This window comes from Bombus flavifrons, chromosome 18 (assembly GCF_040668555.2).
Source record: "Bombus flavifrons isolate JBK064 chromosome 18, iyBomFlav1_principal, whole genome shotgun sequence".
Classification (NCBI taxonomy): domain Eukaryota; kingdom Metazoa; phylum Arthropoda; class Insecta; order Hymenoptera; family Apidae; genus Bombus; species Bombus flavifrons.
The window spans coordinates 6,075,528-6,094,407 of NC_138459.1; the positions used below are offsets into that span (position 1 = coordinate 6,075,528).

General features: G+C 40.6%; 1 long non-coding RNA gene and 1 pseudogene across 1 annotated transcript in view; both read right to left on the reverse strand.

The window, feature by feature from the left end:
- Nucleotides 1-18,880, reverse strand: part of LOC138189142 (uncharacterized) — a 288,383-nt gene that overhangs the window by 24,475 nt on the left and 245,028 nt on the right. The window lies entirely within an intron of this gene.
- LOC138189202 (uncharacterized) lies at nt 7,145-7,227 on the reverse strand (annotated as a pseudogene).

Here is an 18,880-nt window from a genome sequence, read left to right on the forward strand (position 1 = left end):
TTTTTTATTGTTTTCCATAGGGAGTAGTTGGTGTTCTCGTGTGCGGATAGTGACTCTATGAATTTTGTGAACTCGTTGTTGTTGTGTTCTTTTATTTTGTTTTTTATTTCCTTTGCAAGATTATTTAGGTGTTTTTTTGTTTTCTTTTGATCTATGTTTTTGCCACTTTCTTTCGCTTTCCTTTTTTCTCTGATTTTTTCGAGGATGTCTGGCGAAATTATTTTTGTTTTTCTATTTGTTGATTCAGGTGTGGTGGTTGCCCATGCTGCTTCCTGAATAGTTTCTGTAAGTGTTGTTACTGCTTGTTCGATGTGTTCAGGTGTTTGCAATGGATGTTGCAGTTGATTTTGCTCTCAATTAATTCTTTAAATTTTTGCCAATTGGTGGTTTTATTGCATAGTGTCTCTGAATTGTTATAAAGTATTGATTTGTTTCTGTATGTAATTATTATGGGTGCATATGTGTCGAGCTGAGCTCGAGGCTGGGTGCTATATTTAGTTTATTTGCGTTTAGTCCCTTTGTAACTGCAAAATCGAATGGGTCAGGTATTTTGCTCAGGTCTGTCGGCCATTATGTCGGTCTTCCCGTGGATAATATATTGAGGTTGTTGTTTCTAATGTAGTTTTCCAAGGTTCTACCTCGTGGTGTAGTGATTCTTAATCCCCATAGCGTGTGCCTTGAGTTGTAGTTTCCAGCTGCGATATACTTGTCACCTAGGTGTTGAAAGTACTCTTCCCACATTTGTGATGTAATTTTGTGTTGCGGTGGTACATATACTGCTGACAACTGAAAATGGTTGCTGCTAGTTTGTACTGTAACGGTGGTTGCTTGTATATGTTCCTTACTGACTTGGCTGTGTAAGTGATGATTAATGTCGCTTTTTATTATTACTGCGGTCCCTCCGTGAGCTTTTCCTGAGGAATGCTTGGTATCATAAATGGTGTAGTACGAAATTTTTAAATAGCTTTTTGTAGCGAAGTGCGTTTCTGATACGAGTAGTATATCTATGTTGTTACTGTACAGGTATGTTTTGGTTTCTAGAGCCCTTTGTCGTAGGCCGTTGGAGTTCCAGGCTGTTATTTTAAGCGTGTCCATTTTTATTTCTTATTTTTTGCTCAGCATGTTTGTGAGTAGTTGTAGCATATGTGTTATTTGTTCCGTTTGCTGTCTGAGGGTTGCGTTTTGTTCGATTATCATTTTTGTAAGTATTTCAGTACTTTTAATGGATTGTTTTAGTAGTTCTTTGATTCTGTAGCGTCTTCGGTGTTGTTGCTTTGACTCTGATTGTTAATGGGCGTTGCTTGTTTGATATTTTGAGTCACTTGCGCGTAACTTCGGTTTCCTTGGAGGTCTGTGTTTCCGTTTATAGATTTTATTTCATTTTGTGTTTTCAACGTTGCTTTGTTTTCCGTTGTATTTTGTTGTTGTTGGTCGTTATCAACTGCTCTATTGCGAAGTGATGGAAACAGTTTACTTTGTAGTTGTTTGCTGATTTCACATCCTTTATAGCTGGCTGGGTGGTTTCCGTTACAATTGTAACATCTAACTTCCTCTATTTTTCCTGGGCATGGAAAGTGTGTAATTAAAAGGTTTTTGGCACATTTAACACGTGCCGGGCTTCTATTGCAATAGTTTTTTGTGTGTCGGTATTGTTGGCACCGCATGCATTGAGGTTTTTCTTTTTTGTAGCGTGGTGGTTCCACTGTTATTTATATTTCTTTATTATTGGTTCCCGGTTCTAGTTCAATTAGGAATAATGGTAGTGGTTGCTTAGTGTCATACCTGGTCATATTATTGATTGATCTTGTTTTGTGGCCAATTTTGGTTAGTTCACCGCTTAATTTTTCTGCGTTAGTTTTAGGATGTAATCCTCTTATAACTACTTTGTAGCTCCTTTCCGTTTTGAGCTGGTACGTGTGGTATATAGTATTGTTTTTCTTTAGTTCATTTATCACTTTCCTATTGCTTTCTGGGGAGTTTGTTTGGATTTTTACCTGTTCCAGTTTTGTTTGTTTTATTATGTAATTTTCCTTCCCAGCTATATTGTTTAATCGATCAATAAGCGGGTCTATTATTTGCGCCTCAACAAATATTGGTGGTGGTTTTGTAATGTGTGTTGGTTGAGTTGTGGTTTTGCTTGTTGGGTCATCGTCTATTTCTTCCGTTAGCGAGCTGAAGGAGTTTCTTAATGGTAATTCTTGCAGGCTTCGCTGCGTTTCTGAATCTAGATTACCTATTATTTTTCTTTTCTTATTGTAACTTGCCACCTTCCAGCTTCCATCCTGTTGTGTTGTTTCTTTGTTTGTTTCCATATCGACTTCAGTTGTATCTGAGCAGTCCTATTCTTGATTTATTTGCTGACTTGGTTTTGTTATGTCTGTTGTTTTATTAATATACTATTATTCGTCTTTTTAAATTATCTTTATTGGTTTTATTTTCATTTTCTGTTTCCTTATAGTCTTCTTAATAGAAGACACGGGTTTCCAACATTTAGCTATGGGTGTAGCCGTTCGTGTTTATCTTACTCGCTTTTGGCGCCTAAATAACTGAAGCCCTCGTCTGAGTCAATGGCTGGTATTATTACGCTTTTGATGCTTATTCTCGGTTCTTTGACGAACCAGAGGTCCTTCCTAGCGACCACCTGGAGCGTTTGGCTCTTCTCCCCTGCGATGGTCATTCCAAGGCCCTTCAGGTATTCATGTAGGCTATCCACTTGGCGTTGTGCTTCCCTCTCATCTTCAGCAAGTAGGACAATGTTGTCAGCGAAAGCCAGGATTGGAACTTTTCTTTCGTTACTCACATTTATACCACTGGTTTGCTCTTCTATTACTTCCAGCAGCGGGTCTAGACAAATTAAGTAGCAGCGGTGACAAAGGATCACCCTGTTTGACTCCCGTAAGTGTCTTGATCTCCACTCCCATACTGTCTTTTGCTTTTATCGTGGTCTTACCCTCATAATACAGTGTCTCGTCCCGCGCTACGCACGCGCCGTAACGTAGACTAAAACTACCAATAGCGCGAGTGAGCGTTTCAATTTGAGATTCAAATAAAATTTAACAATTTGTATAGAAACCAAATTCGAGCCTCACAACCCCCACGGAATAACCTGCCACATGACGACCCCTCCACGGTAGACCTAATTATAAATAAGCGTAGCGACATAGAAGATACAGAGAGATAATTCCTTAGTTCAGAGTAGTTAATTCCTCAGTTCTGTGTGATTAGTTCCTCAGTTCTTGGTGATTAATTCCTTGGTTCTTGGCGACAGTTCCTCAATTCTTGGCAAGTAATTTCTCTGTTCATAGCGATTGGTTCTCAATTCCTTTAGCTCTTAATTTCTCAGTTCCTTTACCTTTCAATTCTTTAGTTCCTTAGTTTTTCAACTCTTAGTTCCTTTAGCTCTTAGTTTTTTGCTCTTAGTTCTTAAGGTCTTTAGTCCTTTAGTTTTTAGCTTTTAGTTCTTTGTTTCATCAGTTCCCAGATCTTGTCAGTTTGTTAATCGACGTGTTTGTATTTGTCAATTTGTAAATTATTGAAAATCAATTAAATTAAAATCTTGTAATTAATAAGAGAAAAAACGTATCGCGAACGATTGTAACTTCGAGCATTCGAAATCTCAACGACAATTCTGTCAATACCCAATTAGAATTAGAATAAACATTTATTGTAGAAGATATTTGTCTAATAATATAATAGGATTAAGCGAACATTTATTTTCACCAACCTTGATCCTCTCCCGTGCCAGTACTCCTTCACGTAGCAGGTTAGCCGAAACGTGGAGATTAATTGCCAATCGCATTAAACATCAGACAACGCTATTTAATCTAAATTCAAAAATTAACGGCAACACAAACAAAACAAATCAAACTAAACGTAACTGCAACACATGAGCCATAGTACAAGGCTGATCGAGAGCGTCTCATGTTGTTGTTGTGTAGCGGAACCGAACACAGTTTTGACGCTCGAAACATATCGATAGACAAAACAAAGTCACCTTTATGGGCAACTGTCGATCTCGTACGACAAGAACGATGCGCGAAGTCCTGGGCAAAGCTAAAAAAGGCGTTGAGGAATGAGTTTGAAAATGTAGTAAGCGACCAACAGATACATCGCGAGTTATCCCATAGGAAAAAGAAAGCAGATGAGAGTCTGCAACAATATATGTATCACATGTGCGGGATTGCAAAAAAAGGAAGGGTTGATACGCAATCCTTGATAGACTACATTATTCAAGGCACTCCCGACGAGGTTGCGAACAAGACTGTGCTATACGGAGCCAGAAATATCGAGCAGTTAAAAGAGCGTTTCAGGCGCTACGAAGCGATAAAAAGAGATATGGAGATGAGGACGAAATTTGAGGAGCCGAAGAGTAGCAGGGTAAAGCCGGTGGCGAAGCTGTCCGAAACCGAGAGGAACAAGGAACCCGGTCAATCTGGAAATGCGAGGAAGGCGCGATGCTACAATTGCGGTGTTGCGGAGCACGTGTGTGCGGAGTGTCCGAGCAAGTCGAGAGGACCTAAATGCTTCAAATGTAGGGAGTACGGGACACATCGCATCAAAATGCGACAGTTTGGGTGAGTCCTTAAAAAAAATTTATAGCGTGTTTCGATTATTACCGACGAAGCGTGGTAAAGACGTTAAGATCGGAAATTTCGAATTGAGCGCGTTGATAGACACCGGTAGTGAGCTGACTCTAATGCGAGCAGATCAGCATGTGAAAATCGGAGCGCCCAGATTAAGTCGGGAAATCGTTGGATTTCGCGGTGTCGGTTTCGGAAGGAATTTTACGCTCGGGAAATTTTCGACGAACATTATTATAGATAATGAGTCGTACGATATAACGATACATGTAATTTCAGATACCTTGATGCCACACTCGTTGATAATTGGCACAGACTTCTTGGATACTGTCGAATTAAACATAAAGGAAGGAAATGCTTCTATTCGTAAAGTAGAGGAAAAAGTTTGCAATAGACTCCCAGAGGTGTTTAAAGTGGATATAGAAATACAGCAAGACGAAGTAATACATCAGTCTCAATCTGACTTTGCAAACCCGATCGTAGTTGAAAAAAGGAACGGATCTGTTAGGGAAGTGATACATTTACACTGTACATGAGAGTGTGTGTGTAAGGGTCAGAGGGCGTCCAGGTCTTAGTTGAGACAAAACACAGTCGTTAAGAAGCATCTGGAAGAGTCAGTTGGCGACAAGCGTGCGTGCAAGACGTTCTTCAGAGTGTAATGTAGATGTATAGCTGTTGTGTGTGAAATAAAGTCAGTTATTTGTATTTCCAAATCCTCTGATTTCCTTAACATGGTAGCAGAGCGTGGTTACCAGTTTTGCAAGATATTTAGTGCGTGGTTACGATCTTGCGAGTGAATTTTCAGTAAGGAAAGAAAACTTTCAGAGAAAAAAAAAAAAAAAAAAAATATACTTCGAGCACGTAGGAACGCTTGAGTAAGAAAAGAAAAAAAAAGAAGAATCAATTAAAATGGAGAGATCGGAAATCATGATACCTATATTCGATGGTGAGGATTATGGAATGTGGAAGCAAAGAATCACGATGTTTCTCAAGTATAAGGAATGCGAGATTGTTACAACTAGAATGAAGAACGAAAGAGACAATGAAGACTGGGACAAAAAGGATTTGAAAGCAATAAATATAATTTATAGTGCAATATCGAACAGACAATTGGAGTATGTTAGGGAAGAAAAAACGGCGTATGAAATAGTAAAAAAGTTCGATGAAATGTACTTGAAAGAGTCGACGGCACTACAGATCGTGTGCAGAAGGAGATTGGAAAAGATAAGACTGGATAACTACGGTGATTCAGCATCGTTTTTCAGAGATTTCGAAAAATTAACAAATGAATTAAAAAGTGCGGGCGCACAAGTAAGTGAGAGGGAAAAGCTAAATTACATGCTGAATACGTTACCCGAAGAATACAGCTACATAGCGGACATAATAGATGCATTGAAAGAAGAGGATCAAACGGTAGCGTATGTGAAAAATAAAATAGAAATAGCAGAGAAGAAAAATAAATCCAATCGAGGAGAAAGGCAAACCAACGCCTTTTCTGCAAAAAAGGAAGGATGCTTCAGATGTGGAAGATTAGGACACTTTGCGAGAGAGTGTCAAAATGGCGTCCAAGCGGGAAGCAGTAACGGCTATTGGCATGGGCCAACACGTGGTCGAAACAGAGGAAGAGGGAACAAAGGCAATACGAGCAGGGGACGTGGAAACTTTCATCGTCAATCAACAACCGGCACGGGCGAGCATGGAAACTCAGGGGCAGGCACATGGATAGCAACGGCGCACGCAGCACACAACAGCGAGACGAATGAGATAAGACGAATGAGTTCGAGGCGACAATTGGTCGCCGAACGTAGCCACGGTCACGGGATGGATGTTTTATCTAACGGAGGTCTGGAGTGGTTGTATGTGTTCTCCGAGAAATGTGGTTGTGGCGGCATGCGACCTCGAGAGCGGGCCTAGCCACGTGTGATGTTGCCTCGGAGGTGCCGATGCAATGGGACATACATTGTATTAGTAATCAAAACTCCAGGCAGAAACTGCCTAGCAACGGCGTTTGGAACTTTCTCGATGCTTCCAACGAGTGTGCCTAGCAACGGCGTTTGGAACCTTCTCGATGCTTCCAAACGGGTATAGAAAACAAAATGCAATCGTACAGGGAGAAAAATCTCCACGAGACTGGGATTCGTCTTGTGACTGCTTTGGAGAGTGACACGTCGTGTTTCTGTGCTTAAGATCAGTCTACGCTTAGTAAAGAGTCATCCCGTTGATCGTGGATTCGTTTGAACTCAAAATCATTGTTTATAACGATTATTAACTTATTGTTTGTAAACCATATTATTCATTGAACTTACTATCCGTTAAACGTATTATTCATTAGCTTTATTATCTGTTAGACTTACTAACCGTTCAACTTATTATCCACTAACTTTATTATTTGTTTAATTTATTATTCGTTCAATATAATTTTCGCTAACTTCATTATTTGTTAAGTTTATTATTCTCTAGACTTATTATTTGTTAGTCTTTGTAATAGACTTGTGTATACGTGAAAATATAATCTTAGTTGTGTTAAACAATGGATAACTCACGTGAAGAACTGTCACGCGCCCAAAATTCCAATCTCACCCCGACATATATATGTGTTCCATCCTTGTCTACGGGAGTGTTAAACGTGTCACCTTTCGTACTACAAAAAAAATTTTTTTTTTTTTTTTTACGTGGAGGAAATCTTCATAGACACCTTACCACCCTTGTGCAGATGGGTAGAAGGTAGTGCCGGATTCTTACCGGCTAAAACCTCCACGGGCGGGACGACGGTAGAACCAATGCGCGAGTTGTCCTCGGGCCCCTGGGTGCTTATCACCAAACACCTTTAACCAAGCGCGCTCCCAGAAAGTACACCCACAGTTCAAGCAAGGGAGGGGCTGACCGCTTGCCTGTTGTAAAGAGAAATTTTGGGTTTCCCGTTCATTTTTCTAATGCCTCAAATGCCGAGGATTCGAACTCGCGATGCGTCGTCTTCAATTCTGGGCCTTAACGAGCGTAGCTGGCTGCCCCGCCGAGCTTCTAGCTGATTGGAAAGTATTTGATTCTTAATGTGGCAATGCATATCATAGGAAGTATTCTAATTAGCTTCTTGAAGGAGATGTACATTTTTCATAGCCCTCTCAAGATACAAGGGATAAAGGTAAATAATTCCCTTAATTAAATCATTATTATTAAATCTATTATGAAGCTCTTAATAATATATTTCTGCTGCTATTATAATTCTTGTAGTAAGAGATGGCTGTTCTAAAAGAATTCCTGCCTCTTCTAATGCTCTTATTTTCAAGATGCCTAGTCTTGCGTTTTCCATCGCACTGGCAGAGATTTTATGACGTATCGGATTAGCATAAGTTATAAATAGGTCTAATTAATAATTTGTAACAGAAGATTTTAACCTCAAGATTTAGATTTAGATTATTAGAAAAATATATAATAATTTATTCCTTTTTTGGTTTTCTGTTACGGTCAAGAATTACGAGGTGGATCTTCCCCGCCGATTGAATCCTGCAGCCCATGAAAGAGGCTTAGAAATCTGTTATAATTTTTCTTTTTACTTTAAACAAAATTTGTTTGTATTCGTTAAATATATATAAAATCATACCTCAAAATTCAACAAATTCGTTTCTTTCTTTCCCTTCCAAAAAAAATCAGAAAAAGACGCTGTTGTAGAACGTTCTAATTCAGGACACCCCCTTAATACATCTACAGAATCTACGAAAGAAGCGGAAATATTTAGTTAATTCCGATAGATTTCAAAATATGTTAATTCATAGAAAATCATGAAAAATTTTGCACCGATATTCATAGTGTACGCATTGAAAAATAATTAATCTACATAAATGATATCTTTTCTAGAATTAAGCATTAGATTCAACCGGAATCTTATACCGGAAGTTATACCACACCAGAATAATTTACCTATAATTCTCAAGGAGAATTGATTGTAAAATTCTTCCAAATAGAAAAAAATGTTATCTTTTCGATACATATTCATACAATCTAACATGATACGATGATAAATTTGAAACAAAATTTTCTATTTCGTCGTTTTTTTTTCTATTTATTTATTTGAATTTTACAATTTGTCCAGTAGGACATTTGGTAAAATGTTATATCTTGGTGTTGTAATAATATAGCATGTGGGTGGTTACCTCCAGCGGGGTACCATCTTCGTGTTTGTCAGGTTATGTCCTTTGTGAGATCTGTTGGGTGCTTCCTTTTTAGTCTTCTTTCTATGTTTGATGTGTTGATCATTTCCGCTGCTAGCCGATTCGGGTGCGTTGCTACCCTTTCTCTGTACCTTCTTGCGTATCTGCTAATCTCCTCCTTGACCGTTGGTATACCAAGGTCTTTCCGTATATCTTCGTTTCTGACGTACCATGGAGCGTTTACTATTGTTTCGAGGATTTTAGCTTGGATTATCTCTATTTTGTTTATATGGCTCATTGCTGCTGTTCCCCATAGTGGTATTCCGTACGTCCAGACTGGTTTTATAATTGTTTTGTATATTTTTAGTTTGTTTTCTATGCTTAGTTTTGATTTTCGACTTGTTAACCACTGCATCTGTCTCCTTGCTGTCTGTATTTTGTATATTATTGATTTAATATGTTGTTTCCATGTAAATCGTGTATCTAGGTGGAGTCCTAGGTATTTCACTTGCCTTGTTTGTGTTATTTGCGTGCCGTTTAGTGTAATGTTTGGTGGTATCTGTTTTCGCAGTGTGAATGTAATGCGGTTGCATTTATCGGGGTTTGCTTTAATTTGTTTATCTTGAAGCCACTTTTCTATTTTTGTGATATGTTCTTGTAGTAATTTGACTGCTGTTACAGGGTTCGTGTGCCTAACTAGTACAGCTTTGTCATCCGCAAATGTCAATATTTTGCTATTGGTGGTTGTTGGTATGTTGGCCGTGTATAATGTGTATAGCATTGGTCCTAGGACGCTTCCTTGCAGAACCCCTGCCTTGATATATTTAACTTCAGAGCATGAATCTTTAATTTTTACTATGAAGGTTCTGCTGCTTAAGTACGATTATAATAAATGGTATATTTGTTTCGGAAATTGTTTCCTGATTGTTTGTAGAAGGCTTTCGTGGTTTATTTTATCGAAGGCCTTCTCTATGTCCATAAAGAGTGCTGTACAGTATTCTTTGCTTTCCAGTGCTGTTATTACTTCGTTAGTGAGTCTGTGCATTTGCTCTATCGTAGAGTGTTTGTTTCTGAATCCAAATTGGTGATCTGGTATCGGTTTTTCCTTATCTGTTATTTGTTTTAAGCGGGCGTAAATTATTTTTTTGTATTTTGGATAGTACAGGAAGTAGTGAAATTGATCTGTATGATGCTGTTTGGTGTGGGTCTTTGCCTGGCTTTGGTAGCATTTTGATCTGTGCTAGTTTCCATAGTTTAGAATAGTATTGAATTCATATTATTGCATTGTAAATTATTGTGATTAATCGTACCGCTTTTGGAGGTAAGTTTTTTAGGATTTTACCATTGATTAGGTCGATTCCTGGTGCTTTATTGTTTCTTGTTTTTTCGATTATGTTTCTAATTTCTTGTTCTGTTGTTTTAGGTATGATGTAGTGTTTGTCGGTTGAGGTACTAGTGGTTACTGCAACCTTGTCGGTATGACAATTGAGCTTGCTGTTATTGATATTACGTGGTGGGAATGTGTTGCTTAGGTGGTTGGCAAATTCTTCCGCTTGTTCATCATTGCTTCTTGCCCATGTGTTATCTGCTTTTCTGATTGCTGGGACCAGTTTTATTGGCTTCTTTATTTTTTTTTATTGTTTTCCATAGGGAGTAGTTGGTGTTCTCGTATGCAGATAGTGACTCTATGAATTTTGTGAACTCGTTGTTGTTGTGTTCTTTTATTTTGTTTTTTATTTCTTTTGCAAGTTTGTTTAGGTGTTTTTTGTTTTCCTTTGTTCTATGTTTTTGCCATTTTGCTTTCGCTTTTCTTTTTTCTCTGGTTTTTTCGAGGATGTCTGGTGGAATGATTTTTGTTTGTCTATTCGTTGATTCAGGTATGATGGTTGCCCATGCTGCTTCCTGAATAGTTTCTGTAAGTATTGTTACTACTTGTTCGATGTGTTCAGGTGTTTTCAATGGGATGTTGCAGTTGATTTTGCTCTCAATTATTTCTTTAAATGTTTGCCAATTGGTGGTTTTATTGCATAGTGTCTCTGGATTGTTTTGAAGTTTTGGTTTTTTTCTATATGTGATTATTATGGGTGTATGGTCGGAGCTAAGCTCGAGGCTGGGTGCTATATTTAGTTTATTTGCGTTTAGTCCCTTTGTAACTGCAAAATCGAATGGGTCAGGTATTTTGCTCAGGTCTGTCAGCCATTATGTCGGTCTTCCCGTGGATAATATATTGAGGTTATTGTTTCTAATGTAGTTTTCCAAGGTTCTACCTCGTCGCTTTTTATTATTACTGCGGTCCCTCCGTGTGCTTTTCCTGAGGGATGCTTGGTATCATAAATGGTGTAGTACGAAATTTTGAAATAGCTTTTTGTAGCGAAATACGTTTCTGATACGAGTAGTATATATATGTTGTTACTGTACAGGTATGTTTTGGTTTCTAGAGCCCTTTGTCGTAGGCCGTTAGAGTTCCAGGCTGTTATTTTAAGCGTGTCCATTTTTATTTCTTATTTTTTGCTCAGCATGTTTGTGAGTAGTTGTAGCATAAGTGTTATTTGTTCCGTTTGCTGTCTGAGGGTTGCGTTTTGTTCGATTATCATTTTTGTAAGTATTTCAGTACTTTTAATGGATTGTTTTAGTAGTTCTTTGATTTCTGTAGCGTCTTCGGTGTTGTTGCTTTGACTCTGATTGTTAATGGGCGTTGCTTGTTTGATATTTTGGGTCACTTGCGCGTAACTTCGGTTTCTTTGGAGGTCTGTGTTTTCGTTTATAGATTTTATTTCATTTTGTGTTTTCAATGTTGCTTTGTTTTTCGTTGTATTTTGTTGTTGTTGGTAGTTATCAACTGCTCTATTGCGAAGTGATGGAAATAGTTTACGTTGTAGTTGTTTCCTGATTTCACATCCTTTATAGCTGGCTGGGTGGTTTCCGTTACAATTGTAACATCTAATTTCCTCAATTTTTCCTGTGTATGGGCAGTATGTTGTTAAATGGTTTTTTGCACATTTAACACATACCGGGCTTCTATTGCAATAGTTTTTTGTGTGTCCGTATTGTTGGCACCGCATGCATTGAGGTATTTCTTTTTTGTAGCGTGGCGGTTACACTGTTACTATTGTGTTTAGGATTCTTTTGACTTCGTATGTTGCTTTATTGTTGGTTCCCGGTTCTAGTTCAATTAGGAATAATGGTAGTGGTTGTTTGGTGTCATACCTGGTCATATTATTGATTGATCTTGTTTTGTGGCCAATTTTGGCTAGTTCACCGCTTAATTTTTTTGTGTTAGTTTTAGGATGTAATCCTCTTATAACTACTTTGTAGCTCCTTTCCGTTTTGGGCTGGTACGTGTGGTAATAGCATCTTTGTTCTTTAGTTCATTTATCAGTTTCCTATTGCTTTCTGGGGAGTTTGTTTGGATTTTTACCTGTTCCAGTTTTGTTTGTTTTATTATGTAATTTTTCTTCCCAGCTATATTGTTTAATCTATCTGGCGTCACAGTTTCTCGCAAACAATTTTTGATTATAATTTCAAGCGCAATTGAAGCTATATGAAGACTATGTATGGAAGTAAGAAAAGAATATCGAATATTGTTTTAGCGCAGTAAATTCTCCTATCACGTTGCAGCTGCTAAAATATTAATATTACTTTCTTGTAAAATATATCTCTTATATATCTTTTAGAAAATTGTAGAAAAGAATTCTATCGTGATACTTTACAACACAATTACCTACGGTTCTTGATCTGTATATCCTATTCGATATTTTTTTCAGTCCTAATGAATTTCCATTCATTCTCTTCGTTTGCCGTTGGCTGAGAGAATCTAACTCCGGATTGTTACCGTTGGCATGAGCCTATGTTCTGTATCCACTTGTAGTATATAAAACTGAAACATAAGACATTGTGAAATCCGTCCGAACCTGCCGCTGTTTATCTCTCATCTTTTTCAATTTTTCTCTTATATTTTCAGCGGTTATCGGCGAAAACAATTCCTGGGACTATGGGGTTGAGTGGTCCTGCTCGACCCCATTAATCCTCATAGACCCTCTTCATCTCTCTTGCCTTTGGCGGTTGCCTGGCTAGTTCCAGGTATGCCAGATCGTTGTTCACGACAACGTCGGCCAACTTCCTCGGACATTCTCCAAAGATCTCTTGACAACGTGCGTAAGAGGTTCTCTTTGTCCGATTCCAACTGCTTTTTCTTTTCTCTCTGTCTGTTTCATTTCGCGCTTCGCATGTTTCTTATTCCCATTCTCGCTCGTGTTATTCGTTAATGCTCGATATAGAGTTGTGCATATAAAATGTTCTAACTTTTCATTTAGTGGTTTCCTATCATTTTTCTCATCGACCCAGATCTGTTTCAACCGGGTATAGACCTCCCTTAACGAAGGAGGCATCTCGGTTGGTCTCTCTATCTTTATTATTAAGTTTTGCCGCCACTCACGGATTGATTCGTCGACGAGATTAGTTAGGGTTAGTCAGTTAGAGTCAACGAGATCGCACCCGTCCTCTGTCTCCTAGGCACTCTCCTGAGGTCCGACGTGTTCACTTTTTTCTCTTATTTCTTATCTGTTCGACCGTTCTGGTGGTTAAATATTTGTAGGAAGTGTAGTAATTTGATGGTAAGCTGCCAGATGAAAAGAGAATTCGCGTTTCGTCCCGGGACTACCGGTGGACTCGTCAGCAAGGCTATGCCCGGTAGTCCCTGCCTTAAACGTAGAGGGAGTCTCGCTAGGTGCGGTATTTGTATCATGCGCCCGTATATTCGACCGCTGGCGAGTCAGAAGGACTCGTTGTTGTTGTAGTAGCCCTCTGGTGTTGGCGGTTGGTACCCGCGGATCGCCCGGGAGGCGTTACGACCGCGTTGATGCCTCGACCTGTTGGTACCGATCCGCCACATATTTATTTATTTCCAGGTTGGGGTTTTTATAATCTTTGAATTTTTGCTCGAGCTCCCTCAGGAGAGTAATCTCTTCAATTGTCCACACTCTACCATTGATTTCTTGTACAGGGGGGTTCATTGTTTCCATTGTCTCAACATTTCTGACGGCACGGTGAGCATGCCCCTCATGCGTTGATAACCCTCTCTGGAACCTGAAGCTCATGGGGCAAGCTCGCATCTAAATTAACCCTCACGATATTGCGTGAAGCCGCTACATTTTGGCGTATGTCATCTCGCCGCATGGTTTTTTGGGAAGTTTCTACCACAACTTATGCGTCCATATTGAATGGGGGTATCCACATGTTGCAAACTAAAGTGTTTGACCAGCTCCCCTAACGTCATAAAAAGACGGTGGGCTTCCTTTTTCTCGCAGACCGGATAAGCAACCTTGTCCCCCACCAGCGGCACCATTATTTTTGAGCTCAAGGCCAGGGACACAGCCGAGTCATCAACCATGATCCCCTCCGAAGCGGACAAATTCGCCACAGCGCTTCCGGCACCGAGGCCCGATTTTTTTTCCCAATCTTAACAAATTTTTAATTTTCTCTTCCCAAAGTAATTGTTCCAATCGTGTCCATCTCATGTCCATTTCAGCCATGTCGTCAACAATATCCATCCAAAGGAACGGACTCTTTCTTAACCAGTTGTTGTTATCCTTCCTTCGCGGTAATTCCCGTTGAACAGCATGCCGACTATTAATTTGATTATTTTTGTCTTCCACTCCTTTGTCGCCACACTCCGTTTAGCCACGAACGCCGCGTCTGGGGGACAAATCTCCACGCTGACGCGGCGCACATGTTACCGGCGGTACCACGGGGAGGTAGGAGTGCGACTTGAGCAAGCGAGACCGAAGTCTGTCCTGCCCCCGAGCAACCATAATTCTCCAAGGGACCCACGGCACGACCGTTAAATAGCGGTGTGCTGCTTACACCGAACTGTGGAACCCCGAGATCGAGGCCCACACTTCCGACGTACCCCCTCGTAGGGACATATAACTAATATTTACCTTGAAATTGATAAATCAATTATCAAGGCAAATAGACAATTCATAAATAGACACGACTCAATAAATAAAGTAAATAAATAAATAATCTAGGACTAGTCAACAAATAAAGCTAGTCGATAAAGTTGTGTCAATACATAAAATATAAATAAATAAATAAATAAATAGTCAATTTATAATAAAATAAAGATAAATGAGTTTATAATTCCATTGTCATCCATATAAAAATATGTTAGACATCTCTATAGAGCTTCTCAGGACATTCATCACCGTAGTTTTAATTTCGCTATCTGTGATGCCGATTAATTTTAAGTTTTTTCTAGTATTCGGCGTTATTGTCCCTCTACTGCCCAAGACCACGGATGAAACCTCTCCATCGTCGACGTTGTACTTCTGCCTTAAATGATTGTGACATGGAATGTATTTGTCGATCCGTTCCTCCTTTTTAACTACGAGGTCCGACTTAAACAGATTACCCCCTACATTTAATGTAGGTTCGACATCTCTTATCAATTTGTCGGCGAGGAATGATTTCACCTTGTCGTGTTTCCTAATTCTCAGATCTTTGTTGTATTGGCACGACCCGAGAATGTGTCCGAATGTGTTTCTGGTGTGCACTACATCTTCGACAAGTTACGTCTACTTTTTTGTCGGCCCGTGCCAATATGGTCCTTGTCCCAAATGTGTTCGTTCTCATCTTTATGGCATCGATGAATCTCGCCAAAGCAGGTTATACTCCTCTAGCCAGACGTTGCCAGTTTTAACCCTTGAGAAGTTTTCAATTCCTTGGCCCTGCCTTCTCAATTCCGACCATTGTTTAACACGTGCGTACTTCAACCTTTTCCGGGCCTTCTTTATGTCTTCGGAAGTGGCCGGCCAATTGATCGAATTCGTTAGTTTTATTGCGCTTTTTAGGATACCGAGTTTAACGATATGTTCGATCCTCGGTAATCATAGACCCCCATTAGCTTTTCAAAACACTGTTGCTTGGTGGATTTATTAGTAGGTAGTAGATACAACGAGGAAAGATGTAATTCATTAACAAATCAATTTTCATGGTTTCAGAGAGAGCTTTCTGGCTCTTCTCGCCACGCCCAGAAGCACCATTTTGGCGCCTAAATAACTGAAGCCCTCGTCTGAGTCAATGGCTGGTATTATTACACCTTCGATCCTCATTCTCGGTTCTTTGACGAACCAGGTGTCCTTCCTAGCGACCACCTGGAGCGTTTGGCTCTTCTCCCCTGCGATGGTCATTCCAAGGCCCTTTAGGTATTCATGTAGGCTATCCACTTGGCGTTGTGCTTCCCTCTCATCTTCAGCAAGTAGGACAATGTTGTCAGCGAAAGCTAGGATTGGAACTTTTCTTTCGTTACTCACATTTATACCACTGGTTTGCTCTTCTATTACGTCCAGCAGCGGGTCTAGACATAAATTAAGTAACAGCGGTGACAACCCTTCCTTGCCAGGCAAGGTTTTAACGCCAAATGGGCTATCGCGTCGAACCCTTTAGAGATATCCACAATTGTGAATATACCCCACCCCCCGTTATTTTTCTTGCTGTGACTTAAGGCAACGTTAAACAGTTTCATATTTACTTTACACCCGTTCTCGTTCTTATCCTTCCATCGAGGATGGAGGAAAAGATTCGGCCGAGAATAGGGCCTATTGTTATAGGCCTCCAGTTTTCGACCCGGCTGCATTGCTTGTTCGCCTTTGGTATTAATGTAATCCTATTTTCCTTCCATACGGTCGGAAAATAGGAGCTATAGCATACAATTATAAACTTCGGCCAATGTTGTGGGCAAGCCAGTTATCATTAAGTGCTCCTTCTGGATATCATCTGGTCCTGCCGCAGTCTTTTTCCTCATCTTACTCAATCTCTCGCTCACATCCTCCACGTTTATTGGCGAGAATAATTCATTTATTAATAACTCAGAGGCTCCATTTCCTGAGATTGGGGCATTGGATGATCCTGCTCGACTCCATAAATCCTCGCAGAGTCTCTTCATCTCTGTTGTTGCTTCAGGTGGTTACCTGGCCGGCTCCAGGTATGCACGATCGTCGTCAACAACAACGTCGGCCAACTTCCATGGACATTCTTTAAAGATTTCCTGGAAGGAGTATCTTGCTCTACGATTTCAATTGCTGTTACTATTTTTGCTTCCTTTCCTTTGGGGCTTTGCCTTCTTTGTACGCTCATCGTTCTTGTCTTTCTATATCGCTTCGCATACAGATGTCTTTATGAATCTATCAATGTTCTTTATTAGGACTTCCCTGTTCCCCTTATCTTTAGTCCATATCTGGAGTAACCGAGTGTTTACCTCCCTTAAAGAGGGGGGCATCTCGGTAGGTCTTTCAATTCGGTAGGTCACCGCTAATTTCAGGCTCTTCGTGTATCCGAATTAACGGCATCGCACCCTTCCTCTGTCTCGTTGGCAATCTCTTGAGGGCTCGTATCCTGACTAGCTATCTCTAACTTTTTCTTCTTGTTCTTTATCTGAGAATTTTGCTTATCTCTAAATTTTAATATCTACAATCGTTATAGATTTCCTCGACCGTCCATTTCCTAGTATTTGGGGGGGGTGGTTCGTTCCTCTTCTTCTCTCATTACTTATAGCAGGATGCGTATGCCATTCGTGGGTGGATAGTCCTCTTTGAGTCCCGAAGCTCATGGGGCAAACTTCGCACTTGTATGTTCCCTCTTTCCTCTGACTTGGGCCGCTACACTTAGGTATGTGGCACCTAACCCCATGCAGCTTCGAGAAGCTTCTCTCACAATACAAGCATCTCCACTAGATGCGGGCCTCCATATGATGATGATCAAGGTGCCTATCCAGGTCCGACAACGTCATGAAGAAAAGGCGTATTTTCCCTTTTTTCATAGACCGGACAGGCAACCTGATTCCCCACGAGTGGCACCGTAATCATCATACTCATATCCGTCGACAAAGCCGTGTCATTAACTATGGTTCTCTCCAAAGTGGAAGAATTCGCCACGGCGCCTCCGGGACCGAGAGGCGCCGCGTCCGAGGCTATACTCTTATTACTCATTTTGCAATTATTTAGTTGCATTGCTACTCCTTAAGAGTGTCATAGTTACTTGCGCCATTTACCCGCACCTTTTTTCAATTTCTTCACATTGACATTCAGAGCACTGGGCAGAAATCGCATTGCGTCAACACTCTTGGGGTCCATCGTAATGCTTTGTTTTAATTGGACAGTCGGATTCCCCTAGTCCGTGCCAGTTCTGAGCTGAGCGTTGAACGGCGGCCGAAGAAAATGACCGCGACGGTGGAACCGCCGGGGAAGCCACGCAGCAAAGAAGATCCGCGGAAGGCCAAGGCACGGGACCGAGCTCGGATCCGGGGAGCGCGACGATCCCCCGAGAGAGATACGCCGCGTACCGTTCAGCTCGCCCAGCTCCGGCACGTCGTTCAAACCCGTTTCCCGACCAAGCCGGACATGTCCCGCTCCTCAGAGCCAATCCTTATTCCGACGTTACGGATCCAATTTGCCGACTTCCCTTACCTACAATAATTCATCGACTAGAGGCTGTGTACCTTGGAGACCTGCTGCGGATATGGGTACGAAACGGCGCGACACCTCCACGTGGTTCTCTCCTGGATTTTCAAGGTTGGAGGGGAAGATCCGAATACCGCTGCAACTGAGTCGCTCTTCGCGTTCCAACCCCTATCTCCCTGCTGGAAGTTTCCAGGGAACTCGAACGATTATACAGACAAGAAAACTCTTCCCGGATCTCTCGACGCGTACGCTCTAGGTGCGCCTCTCCTCGCAATGAGTACGAGACGCCCCGGGAGCGCAGGGCCGTTTAGTTGCGCGGCTCATCCTCCCTCCATTGGCACGGACGCCGATTTACACTTTCATTTGAACTTCACTTAATACTTACTAAGTCTGCACTGGCCAGATATTTAACACGTTCGTTGCTTCAAGACGCTCTATTTGCCCTTTCTCTTATAATAAAAAGTTTACGTTCTACGGAATAGGAAAATCCTTCGCAAACAGGCACTCTGTTTCTCTTCCTCGTGAAATATAATTCTGATATGTAATAGGATGCCGCGTTATAAATGATTTAATATTAAGGACATATTTAAATGATCCACAACCTCATAACTTGAAGTATGCCTTTCTGCATATCTGCACGGGTACGCGAAATTATTTTGTATTACCTGTAAAAACAAAAATAAGAAAGATTATT